Source organism: Lepidochelys olivacea (genome assembly GCF_965140295.1).
Source record: "Lepidochelys olivacea isolate rLepOli2 genome assembly, chromosome: 11".
Lineage (NCBI taxonomy): Eukaryota > Metazoa > Chordata > Testudines > Cheloniidae > Lepidochelys > Lepidochelys olivacea.
The window spans coordinates 48,051,816-48,064,111 of NC_140421.1; the positions used below are offsets into that span (position 1 = coordinate 48,051,816).

The 12,296-nt window shown below is 51.1% G+C and overlaps 1 protein-coding gene across 2 annotated transcripts in view; it reads right to left on the reverse strand.

The window, feature by feature from the left end:
* Positions 1-12,296, reverse strand: part of FRZB (frizzled related protein) — a 35,068-nt gene that overhangs the window by 21,731 nt on the left and 1,041 nt on the right. The gene's annotated exons all lie outside the window — the stretch shown is intronic.

Below are 12,296 nucleotides of genomic sequence, written 5' to 3' on the forward strand. Positions count from 1 at the left end.
TGAAAATTAAAAAATTCTAGCTTTATTCACTTAAAATGATCACAGCCTTAGGTGGCATTTAACTCCACAAATCTTGACTTTGCACATAGATTATCAATACATATACCACAAAAGCCATTTTTTCCTACAGTTCATGCTATAGATATATTAGAGAGAGGCAGCGTACGGTCACCAGCAGCAACACTGTTAGTAAGGTTTAGAATTCTCTCTTCTTTAGTTCATAACTTTCTCAAAATGTCTCTTGTAAGGTTAGAAATATACATTTTCAGCTTATAAGTGTTTATTTTTTCTGAAACTAAGAAAATGGTGTACTTGCATTTTTTATGTAGAGGACTGAAAAATGACAACTTAAAAATGACAAATCTGACATGTACACAGTCTTCCCTGAGGAATGTGTGGTTCGTTACATGCAAAATACTGCCCTAACTTATACACTTGTACAATTTCACTGAAGTCCATGGAGGTCTGCAAAGTATGTTCTGAGCTGAATTTGACCTTAAGTCTGGAAACAACTGGATTGGAAATAACAGAGCTAATAGCATTTGCAAATAGTTATAATGAGCATGAACAGTTAATGCTTTTACCTATGTTTTAAGTACTGCTAGTACCGGGGTGATGGAACAATTTTCGTAGTGGGGGTGCTGCTGATGGATGGATTTGGTGTTTGTTATTACTACTTCAAGCAAGGGGGATGTGACAGCACCACTGATACTAGATGCACATCTTTGTGTGTGTTTACACACCTAGAGGGACATAAGGAGGCAGAGAAGGAAGACTTAACTTAAGCTAGTGTTTCTCCACCTAGCCAATGATCCCCAAAATATGTTTCACTCTGACCACAGAATCCCTTAAAAAAAAAAAAAAGGAGGGGGGTGCGATACAGCAAAGTGTCTCAGACTTCCAATTAGGTGCCCCTCAGTAAAGTGTTCCTAGCATTTGTTTTACTTGCTTTACATTCTGTGGTGGTGTTTCCTTCCCTCCCCCCCTCCCCCCATCTCACCAAGAGCACCACACACCTTCAAGCCATGTTTTTATTTCCTTGTAATATTGTATGTTCATTCTACAATGCTCCTCTTCCGGGCTAAATGGACAAAGTATAATCAGCCTGGGGAAGCCCTTCCTCTCCTCTCCAAATGCAGAAATTCACATGTACCTTGACACTGCTCAAGAGTCCACGGATGTGATAGGCAATACATGGACCACCAGATAGTTTCAGCTTCCATATGGAAACGAAGTAGAGTATCTCTGGAGAATATGTTATGGATGCTACAAGCATGCACCAAAATAATTTAAGGACCTGGACCCTTCATGATGGATGCAAGTAAAGCCAAAAATTAAATATATTGTTTCTCTGAAATATTCAAAAACAGCATAGCAATCAACCTACTCTAATCACATATAATCAAGGCAACTGTTTTGACTGAAGCATAATTCAAGACTCGGCAAAGAAAATATCCAGATCTATGAAGTTACACTTCCATATTCTGAAGGTGCAATATGACACAGAAGTTTTCTTTTTTAACAGCTATGTTCCTGCCATTTGACATAAACTTCTCCAATTTTATATGTTAGACATTTCCAGAGATAAATGTTCAGGTAGCCTAAACCATCTCTCTTATTTTGCAAGTGCCCCTTTCTATCTGCTCTTGTTTTATTGTTACTATTTGTTCAGGAAAACATACCTCTTCAGGACTTCAGCACTGTCATAAATAGGGATAGACATAAGCACATGCTTAGGTGTTTTCCTTAGTGAAGTCTTTAGCACTGACAACATATTTGATACTGCACTGTATAGAAAAACAAAAACAATTCCTGCCCTCAAGCCCTTGGAATCTAAAAGCATGACATACAGGTGGCAGGTCATACTGAGTAATCCAGTGAATGGGAGGATCTGGTCGTTTGTTTGTTAGTTTTTAAATTGTAAACTCACTTCTTGCAGGCTTTGCAGAATAAGTGAGTTTTAAGAGGGACCTAAATGAAGAGAGGGTGACTGCTTGGTAAACTCAGGTGAGAAGAGCATTCAACTAGCAAGAAGTCAACATGGAACAACACAGAGACAACAATGGGTGGAGGAATCAAATGGGGTAACAAGACTGGCATGAAGGGCAGAGCCACTTGTGCACACAATAGCAATTTAGCATATACAAAATGGTGTACCCCCACATCTGTAGGTAGAATCGCTTACATGTGCAAAAGCTGGTGACAAAAATCAAAGGCCAGAGACATAAATTTGGACCTTAGCACTCTCTGCTCTGACAATTGGAATGTAAACATGTTGTAAATATCGTTTTCTTCTCCTTCAAGGATTGTCTTAATTAGGTTGATCCTGAAGACTAATCAAAGATATACAATTTCACACTGGCCTCCAGAGTCAGCTATAACCATTGGTGTGTTTAAAGTTACAGTATCTTCTAAATACAGACCTGGAGATTCTCTCTTTTACAACAGTATAAAGGAACAGCACAAATCTAAGGGCCAAATCTTGGCTCATCTGCTTAGTGAGCACAGAGCTTACCCAGAGACCCTCTGCTCTGTGGTTGACCAACTAGATCCTTCTGTATGGAGATTGGACTCCACTGACTCATAAGAACAGCCCTACTGGGTCAGACAAAGGTCCATCTAGCCCAGTATCCTGTTTTCTGACAGTGGCCAATGCCAGGTGCTTCAGATGGAATGAATAGAACACGTAATCATCAAGTGATCCATCCCCTATGTCCTAATCCTAGCTTCTGGCAAACAAAGGCTAGGGACACCATCCCTGCCCAACTCATATGAGGTTTTCAGGGAGTAATGTCAGAGGAGGTAGTGCTGCCCCCCAATATCCCCATTTAAGGGTGAGATCTCCGCAGATGGGTGACTGCTGAGGAAACAGTGAGGGGGCTCAGTGATCCCCTTTCAGCCTCCTAACTCCATTTCTACAGGGGTGCTCTGCTCTGACTGGTCTCTCGAACCCTTGATTCCTCTCTCTCCCTTCAGAAAAGGAGACAATAGTTGTTAATGGCAGAGGACGGGAGGGGCACAGAGTAACTGAGATGCCCTTTCACAGCAGTCATTAGGCTGAGTGAATGGTACAGCAGTGGCCATATCATCCCTTCCACAAGTAGGAGGCTCTGGAGTAACAGTAGTGAAAAGACACAGACAGCTCCTTCCAGGGAAGTGGCCTTTAAATCTGCCTTACATCATAGCCTAGATATGAAAGGCAGAAGCCCTAAGCAGGGTCACGGTAGGGATCACAATAGCTTCTCCCATTGCAGCAACTGAGGATGGGCTTTTGGCTAGGTGTTGCCCCGCCCTCACCCAAGACGGACTCATCATCTTTTGTACCAGTCACCGTCCAGTAGATTTAGTAGTTGGGAGTTCGGTACTATTTCAAGCTCTGGTAACACAGGCTTATGGGAACTCAAATGGACAAAAGGAGTTGGACTCTGCCTTATGGGAGAACCCTGTACTGAGCAGGGAGCTAGAAAAGATGATTTAATGGGGCTCTTTCAGTCTTTAATTTTAACAACTGTACAGTTCTCCTTAAAATGGCTGCTAGCAATGTGTTTACAGGAATGAAAAAATAGGTGGGAAAGACAGACCTGCCAGACCAGTGTTAAAGAAAAGCCTCTCTGTTCTTCACAGAGTGGAGAAATGATCAAATAACAGTTCACACATGGAAATATTTGGGCTCTAATAGGGTGACAAGCTTAGAAAGGTCCCCAGTGATATACTACATAAATAATACTGGCACAAGCCAAAGCTCCTGTGCCCATTAATGTTGTGGTCAATTAGAGCTGATTTATCTAACTTGTTAATTAGGGCCACTCCCCTGACCTTTTAGGGCCCATACACTCACTGTTTTACATACTTGACAACTGACATCATGTGCAACATAAACTCTGTGAGGAAGAATGTGCATTTTTCAGAATTTGCTTCAAGATGCTGCACTTCATCAATTGTAGTTCAAATTATGCAAAAGTGCAGGTCTGGGAGAATGGAGCCCAAAGTTAACACTCTTCTGGTGAGAATGTTGAATGCTAATTAGTGTGCACAATTTCCCTATATGTAAACTGCTTTGTATTATGCACTTTTTCATCCCTTTGTCCTGTTATAATTATAAAACTGATGCATGAACATCCGTCTCATGAAAGCGAACAAAAAGAAATCTTTTCTGAAGTTAAACCGAAAACCAGTCCAGTCCTTTTACCCAGCCAGAGTCAGAATGAAGATCTCACCCTCGCAGTCTAACAACTTGATCTGACTGCCAATCCACATGCACAAAAATGAGTAAAGAAACAAAATTTTATTTTAATTAAAAATACTATTTGCTATATTGTGGATTAACTGGAAGAAACTCTGCAAACTGAGATTTTCTACAATGCGATAGAATATAAAGTTATTTCACACTGTGAATCTGTATACTGTAAATTGTTCACTTGGGAGGAGGTATGGTAGGGGTGGGCAAACTACTGCTCACAGGCCGGATCCGGCCCCTCAGGGCTTTGGATCCGGCCTGTGGGATTGCCACCCATGTGGCGCCGCGGGCCCTGTGCCACTCCCAGAAGCAGCCAGCACCACATCCCTGAGGCCGCTGGTGGGGGGCAAGGGGGACAGAGGGTTCCATGCACTGCCCTCACCTCCAGGCACCACCCACCGCAGCTCCCATTGGCGGGAATGGGGAACTGTTGCCAATGGGAGCTTTGGGGAGGTACCCACAGAAAAGGGCAGCGCATGGAGCCCTCTGCCCCCATCCCCAGGGAGCACACGGACGTGGTGCTGGCCACTTCAGCACAGCGAGGAGCCAGGGCAGGCAGGCAGGGAGCCTGCCCTGGCCCCGGTGCACGCTGCTGTCACCCCGAAGCCGCTCCAGGTAAGTGGTGCCAGGCGGGAGCCCGAACCCCTCCTGCACCCCACCCCCCAACCCCATGCCATACCCCTCTTGCACCCCAACCCCCTGCCGCACCTCACACTCCTCCTGCCACCCAACTGCCTGCCCTGAGCCCCCTCCCTCCCTCCGCACCCCTCCTGAACTCCTGCCCTAAGCCCCCTCATACACCCCGCACCCCTCCTCTGCCCCAACCCCTTGCCCTGAGCCCCTTCCTGCACACCACACCACCTCCCACAGCACACACTCCCTCCCTCCGCACCCCAACTCCCTGCCCTGGCCCTGCATGCAATTTCCCCCACCCAGATGCGGCCCTCGGGCCTAAAAGTTTGCCCACCCCTGAGGTATGGTCTGGTGAGCAGAGAAAAGGAATTGGACTCAGGGCTCCGGGGCTCTATTCCTGACTCTGCCACTGACAACGAGCTTGATTATATCATTTAACCATCCCATCCTTAATTTGCCCTTTTACACAATGGATTGAATAATACTTACCTTAACCAGTCAAAGTTTAGAAAGAAATCTGTGATCCCTGGACAAAAGGTATGATAGAAGTGCAAAGACCTATTACTTTGTGGGTAATATTTTCATTTTGAATGATGAAAACCTTTTCAATAATAAATGTGAATTTACATTTCATTGACTGTGCATTTCACCAACAATATTAGGTGCAGAAAGTGCATTCTTAAAAGGAAAAAACTTAGGAGAAATGCCTTGTATACGAATCATTAACTATTCTGTTATTTGTTTTAGTGATGTTTTCTACTAGGGTACAATCCTCTAATAGGATGATACCAGTTTTCTTCTGACCTTTTCCTAGATAAGGAATATTTCATTATATTTTAAAGGGGAGGATTTATTCCCCCTCCCCAGAAGAATGTCTTCAGTCCAGGGGATAGTATGCTAGTTTAATTTTTAAATCCCAGAAATAAGAATGTCATCAGGTTTCCAGTCAGTGAAGTATTCATGGATTTCACACTGGAATCATTCAAAGAGGTTATTGTGCTGCTGTGGTCCTCAGCAATAGGTAACTCAGGGGCAATTTTAGAGAAACTTCCTCCCTTCAGTTTTGAATGCCACTGCTTTCAAATATCTGTTGACTTGCCAAGCCTCACTCAGTTTGGATCCATTTTTAAGGCAGTTTTGAAAGTATCTCAGTGCTGTTCAGGAAAGAGTCTGTAAATGTGTTTCAAAATGAGACATTCACAAACTAGTCCTAATTTTGGAATTCAAAACCAACCTCACTGAAATCCTCCCAGCAGGTCTGCAGCCCAAAGAAGCAGCAACAGATCTATAGACAGACACGCGGCATTAGACGTGGGGTACAATTACAGAGGAAGGAAAGGTTAGAGACGAATGAGGGGAAGGGTTAGTTATGGAAGTATAAGGAACAGAGTTAGCTTGAGTTATGGGTTGTAGAAGGAGATCTGAGAGTTAGAAAGGGTGGAAATGGTAGTTTGAAAGGTAGGAGTGGAGTTAGATTGGTATGGAAATAAAAAAATATACAGATAGGGGAAAGAGGTGATGGATGGGAAAGGTTAAATGAGCACATGGAGAGAAGAGTGTAATGGAATAGAGTATAAGATGTGATTGGAAGTGGAGAAAGCATTGGAAGAGGAATGATGGGGTTTATTTATATGGAGTGGAATGAAAGGTAAGGGTCAACAGAATGATGGCAACAGTAATTAGTTACATACAGCACCTGTCAACCAAAGCACTTTGCCATGGGTCAGAATCAGAGGTGACATCAACGGTGATATAAATGAATCAACAAATTGGTGTAAGCTGGTGTAACTTAAACATCAAAGGGGCTGAAAGATGGGGCTGCCACAGAATGTACAACTAACAGTAGAGTGTAAGTAGGTGTAAGATAAAGCACAGGTGCAAACCTGCTCTGTCTTATAACTTCCTTTTCTCACTACACCATCCTCTTCTGCCAACTTTGGCATGTAAGTCAAACCACTTAGCAATAGTTAACTTACACCATGGTATCACCTATGGTATCTCCCAGTGTGACCAGAGATATGTATTTCTCTCTGATGAGATAAACTCTGAGATATTGATCATTTTGTAAACATCTAGGGTTCTAGAGCCAGAGCCTTGACCAAATTCCAGTCGTAGCCAAATCCCCAAATTACATATTGCCTAATTTAGCTTATCTCAGCTCTTTCAATTGGAAATAAATGGGTTTATTTCTCCATTGCTTGTCCTAGTACATTGTGTTGCTGTGCCCTGTTAAACAGGTTCTATGTTCCATCCCAGAGGTAGCTGCTCAGGGATGGGTAAAGTTATACCTTTTGGGATTAAAAAAGCCAGCCCCCAGCCTGACAGCTTTGCAGTGTTCTGGCAGCACAAAGCAGTTGGAAAGCCATCTTAACCAGTTATGTGGGGATTCTCCTATGGTAAGAGGAACAGCTAGATGGCACGGAGACACCCATCAACACCACCTTTACAGCTCCAAGCATAGGGAGCACGGCCAATGAAAGGGAATGTGGCCAGAGAGCTGATGTGCTCTAGAATTCTCTAATGATCTCCAGAAAGACCTCCTGGAGGCCACTGCAGCCAGATACAACTTAGAGCAGCTCTGAGGCTACTCTAATTTGAACTGGGGCCCAAACTGACCCTCATCTAACCCCAGGACCAGGAGACGTACACGTTACCATGTAGCCATCTTTACCACACTCATCCTTCAGCTACACTGCCTGCAACCCGAATACAACTGAGGATCTGACCCAGTATCTATGCATGCCATAAAACTAGTAATATTTGTTATAAGTTTATCTTAAAATATATATGCAACAATTACTTTCTGCCGCTCTTCCCCCAGCTGCCATTTCGCATGTCTTTGTGCTACTGCTGGCATGGGAACAGGTAGGGGCAATTGCTTCTCCTAACTCAAGCCTCACTCCTCCTCTGGCCACCACAGTCTCTCTCAGTTGTCACCGCCATGAAAATAGGAGTACCACCCCCTTGCTCCCATCAGCACAAGCTAGCTTGCAGCATGAAGTTCAACAAGCACAAATGTGCAGCTGCTCGTCTATGCAAAATAAAGCGAGTGCAGCCAATTCTGGAAGGAAGCATGGTTTTAGTGGGTCTGAGTGACATCGTAAAGGGGAGTGGAGGGCATGGCGAATTGTATACACAGTACTGGGTACATTAATGGTGTGACTACTGCCCTACTATAGTACAATTATGTTTACAAAATACTAAAACTGAGCTAAAAAGAATGTGAAATGGTTTCCATTTCACAAGCTTTGAAAGAGACCCATTTTCATTTTTTCAACAAAATGGACTTTACAAAAAATGTAAGCTACTTTTTGAATAGAGAATGTTTCTGAATCTGTTGTTGAAAGTTTTCATATGCCAAAGACCCATTTTTTGAATAAATTAGAAATGTTGATTACCCAGTAATGGTGTTGATAAAAATTTTGACTGAAAAATGTTGATTAAAAATATTATAAGAAGTTAAAAATTTCAAAGAAAGAAAGAATTTCTTATGGAATGTTTCAGTTTTGGAAAAAGGCCATTTTCAACAACAACAAATTTCACTCAAAAATCTCAATCAGCTGCACACAAATGCTAAATAAGAGTAAAAAGTTACAGGTCACAAAAACTTATTCACACCAAAGAGCATAAAGATATTATCAGAACGGTGTAAGATTGGTTTGGGGCTGAGGGTTAGGTGAGCGCTACGTTTCGCCTATGGTAGGAGGCAACAGGAGTGAGGGCAAGAACTGGGTTTGGAAATGGGAGACAGGATCAGAGGGACAAGTTTACAATTGGAGGAAGGGGTGGCAGGGGAGGGTTATGTTCAACCACACGTGGATGCAGTGTCCACCCTGTTTGGAATGACATTACTGCAGGGCACTTTTGTCCATTGTCTCTGCACCTTTATATGCAAGCATCAACTACTCACTCTCAGATGTCACCAGTATCCATGGAGTGAGATGGGAAGGCAAGGAGAGGAGAGTGGGCACTAGATAGGGGAAGGAGGGATAGAGAGGTTCTGGAAGAGAGAGAGCAAGATGCTACAAAGGGAAGAAGAGAAAGGGATGAGAGAGAGATTCAGGCGTAGGAAGAAGGTCAGAGGGAGAAGAAGAGGGATGGCAGATGGAGCTGGCTGGGGGCCCATGTAGCTGTGGTTGACTGAGATCCGAGGTGATCTCCCTACGGGTCAGCAAAGCATGAGGGCTGGGAGTTGGAGCCAGAGGGGGATCACAAGTGGGGTAGGCTGGAGTTGACTGGGATCAGAAAGGATGAGAAATGGGGACTGGATTCACAGCGTGCTGGGCACACGGGTGCTGGCAGAGAGGAGCGTGGGCTGGGCTCAGAGGGGTGTGGGCTGAAAGGGGAGCATAGAGAGGAGTGCAGGCTGGGCTCCCAGGGGCACAGGCAGGGAGGGGTGCAGGCTGGGCTCCTGGGAGCGATGGCAGGGAGGGGAGCGGGCTGGGCTCCCGGGGGCGATGGCAGAGGGGGAGCAGGGAGGGGAGTGGGCTGGACTCCTGGGGTGATGGCAGAGAGGGAGCCAGGAGGGGTGGGGTGAGGGCTCCCGGGGGCAATGGCAGGAAGAGGAGCGGGCTGGGCTCCTGGGGCGATGGCAGAGGGGGACAGGGAGAGGAGTGGGCTGGGCTCCCGGGTGCGATGGCAGGAAGGGGTGCGGGCTGGGCTCCTGGGGCGATGGCAGGAAGAGGAGCGGGCTGGGCTCCTGGGGCGATGGCAGAGGGGGACAGGGAGAGGAGTGGGCTGGGCTCCCGGGTGCGATGGCAGGGAGGGGAGCAGGCTGGGCTCCTGGTGGCGATGGCATGGAGGGGAGCAGGGAGGGGTGCGGGTCGGGCTCCTGGGGGCGATGGCAGGGAGGGGAGCAGGCTGAGTTCTCAGGGGCGATGGCAGGGAGGGGACCGGGCTGGGCTCCTTGGGGCGATGGTAGGGACAGGGGCAAGGAGGGGGGCGGGCTGGGCTCCCAGGGGCGATGGCAGGGAGAGGGGCAAGGAGGGGGGCGGGCTGGGCTCCCAGGGGCGATGGCAGGGAGAGGGGCAAGGAAGGGAGCGGGTTGGACTCCCGGGGGCGATGGCAGACAGGGAGCAGGGCAGGGAGCGGGTTGGGCTCCCGGGGCCAATGGCAGGGAGGGAAGCAGGCTGGGCTCCCGGAGGCGATGGCAGGGAGGGGTCAGGGCTGGGCTCCCTGGGGCAATGGCAGGGAGAGGGGCAAGGGGGGAGCGATGGCAGGGACGGGAGCGGGCTGGGCTCCCGGGGGCGACGGCAGGGAGGGGAGCAGGCTGAGTTCACGGGGGCGATGGCAGGGAGAGGGGAAGGAGGGGAGCGGGTTGGGCTCCCGGGGTCAATAGCAGACAGAGAGCAGGGCAGGGAGTGGGTTGGGCTCCCGGGGCTGATGGCAGGGAGGGGACAGGGTTGGGCTCCCGGGGGCGATGGCAGGGAGGAGACAGGGTTGGGCTCCCGGGGGCGATGGCAGGGAGAGCGTGGGCTGGGCTCAGAGGGGTGTGGGCTGAAAGGGGAGCATAGAGAGGAGTGCAGGCTGGGCTCCCAGGGGCACAGGCAGGGAGGGGTGCAGGCTGGGCTCCTGGGAGCGATGGCAGGGAGGGGAGCGGGCTGGGCTCCCGGGGGCAATGGCAGGGAGAGGGGCAAGGAGGGGACCGATGGCAGGGAGGGGAGCGGGCTGGGCTCCTGGGGGCGATGGCAGGGAGGGGAGCAGGCTGAGTTCATGGGGGCAATGCCAGGGAGGGGACTGGGCTGGGCTCCTTGGGGCGATGGCAGGGAGAGGGGCAAGGAGGGGAGCGGGTTGGGCTCCCGGGGTCAATAGCAGACAGAGAGCAGGGCAGGGAGTGGGTTGGGCTCCCGGGGCTGATGGCAGGGAGGGGACAGGGTTGGGCTCCCGGGGCGATGGCAGGGAGAGGAGCGGGCTGGGCTCCCGGGGGCAATGGCAGGGAGAGGGGCAAGGAAGGGACCGATGGCAGGGAGGGGAGCGGGCTGGACTCCCGGGGGCGATGGCAGGGAGGGGACAGGGCTGGGCTCCCGGGGGCGATGGCAGGGAGGGGAGCGGGCTGGGCTCCCGGGGGCAATGGCAGGGAGAGGGGCAAGGGGGGGACCGATGGCAGGGAGGGGAGCGGGCTGGGCTCCCGGGGGCGACGGCAGGGAGAAGGGCAAGGAAGGGACCGACGGCAGGGAGGGGACAGGGCTGGGCTCCCGGGGGCGATGGCAGGGAGGGGAGCAGGCTGAGTTCACGGGGGCGATGCCAGGGAGGGGACTGGGCTGGGCTCCTTGGGGCGATGGCAGGGAGAGGGGCAAGGAGGGGAGCGCGTTGGGCTCCCGGGGTCAATAGCAGACAGAGAGCAGGGCAGGGAGTGGGTTGGGCTCCTGGGGCTGATGGCAGGGAGGGGACAGGGTTGGGCTCCCGGGGGCGATGGCAGGGAGAGGAGCGGGCTGGGCTCCCGGGGGCGATGGCAGGGAGAGGAGCGGGCTGGGCTCCCGGGGGCGATGGCAAGGAGAGGGACAAGGAAGGGACCGATGGCAGGGAGGGGAGCGGGCTGGACTCCCGGGGGCGATGGCAGGGAGGGGACAGGGCTGGGCTCCCGGGGGCGATGGCAGGGAGAGGGGCAAGGAGGGGACCGATGGCAGGGAGGGGAGCGGGCTGGGCTCCCGCGGGCGATGGCAGGGAGGGGAGCAGGCTGAGTTCACGGGGGCGACGGCAGGGAGGGGACTGGGCTGGGCTCCTTGGGGCGATGGCAGGGAGAGGGGCAAGGAGGGGAGCGGGTTGGGCTCCCGGGGTCAATAGCAGACAGAGAGCAGGGCAGGGAGTGGGTTGGGCTCCCGGGGCTGATGGCAGGGAGGGGACAGGGCTGGGCTCCCGGGGGCAATGGCAGGGAGGGGAACGGGCTGGGCTCCCGGGGGCAATGGCAGGCAGAGGGGCAAGGGGGTGACCGATGGCAGGGAGGGGAGCGGGCTGGGCTCCCGGGGGCGACGGCAGGGAGAAGGGCAAGGAGGGGACCGACGGCAGGGAGGGGACAGGGCTGGGCTCCCGGGGGCGATGGCAGGGAGGGGAGCAGGCTGAGTTCACGGGGGCGATGCCAGGGAGGGGACTGGGCTGGGCTCCTTGGGGCGATGGCAGGGAGAGGGGCAAGGAGGGGAGCGGGTTGGGCTCCCGGGGTCAATAGCAGACAGAGAGCAGGGAGGGAGTGGATTGGGCTCCCGGGGCTGATGGCAGGGAGAGGAGCGGGCTGGGCTCCCGGGGGCAATGGCAGGGAGGGGAGCGGGCTGGGCTCCCGGGGGCAATGGCAGGGAGAGGGGCAAGGGGGGGACCGATGTCAGGGAGGGGAGCGGGCTGGGCTCCCGGGGGCGACGGCAGGGATTAGGGCAAGGAAGGGACCGACGGCAGGGAGGGGACAGGGCTGGGCTCCCGGGGGCGATGGCAGGGAGGG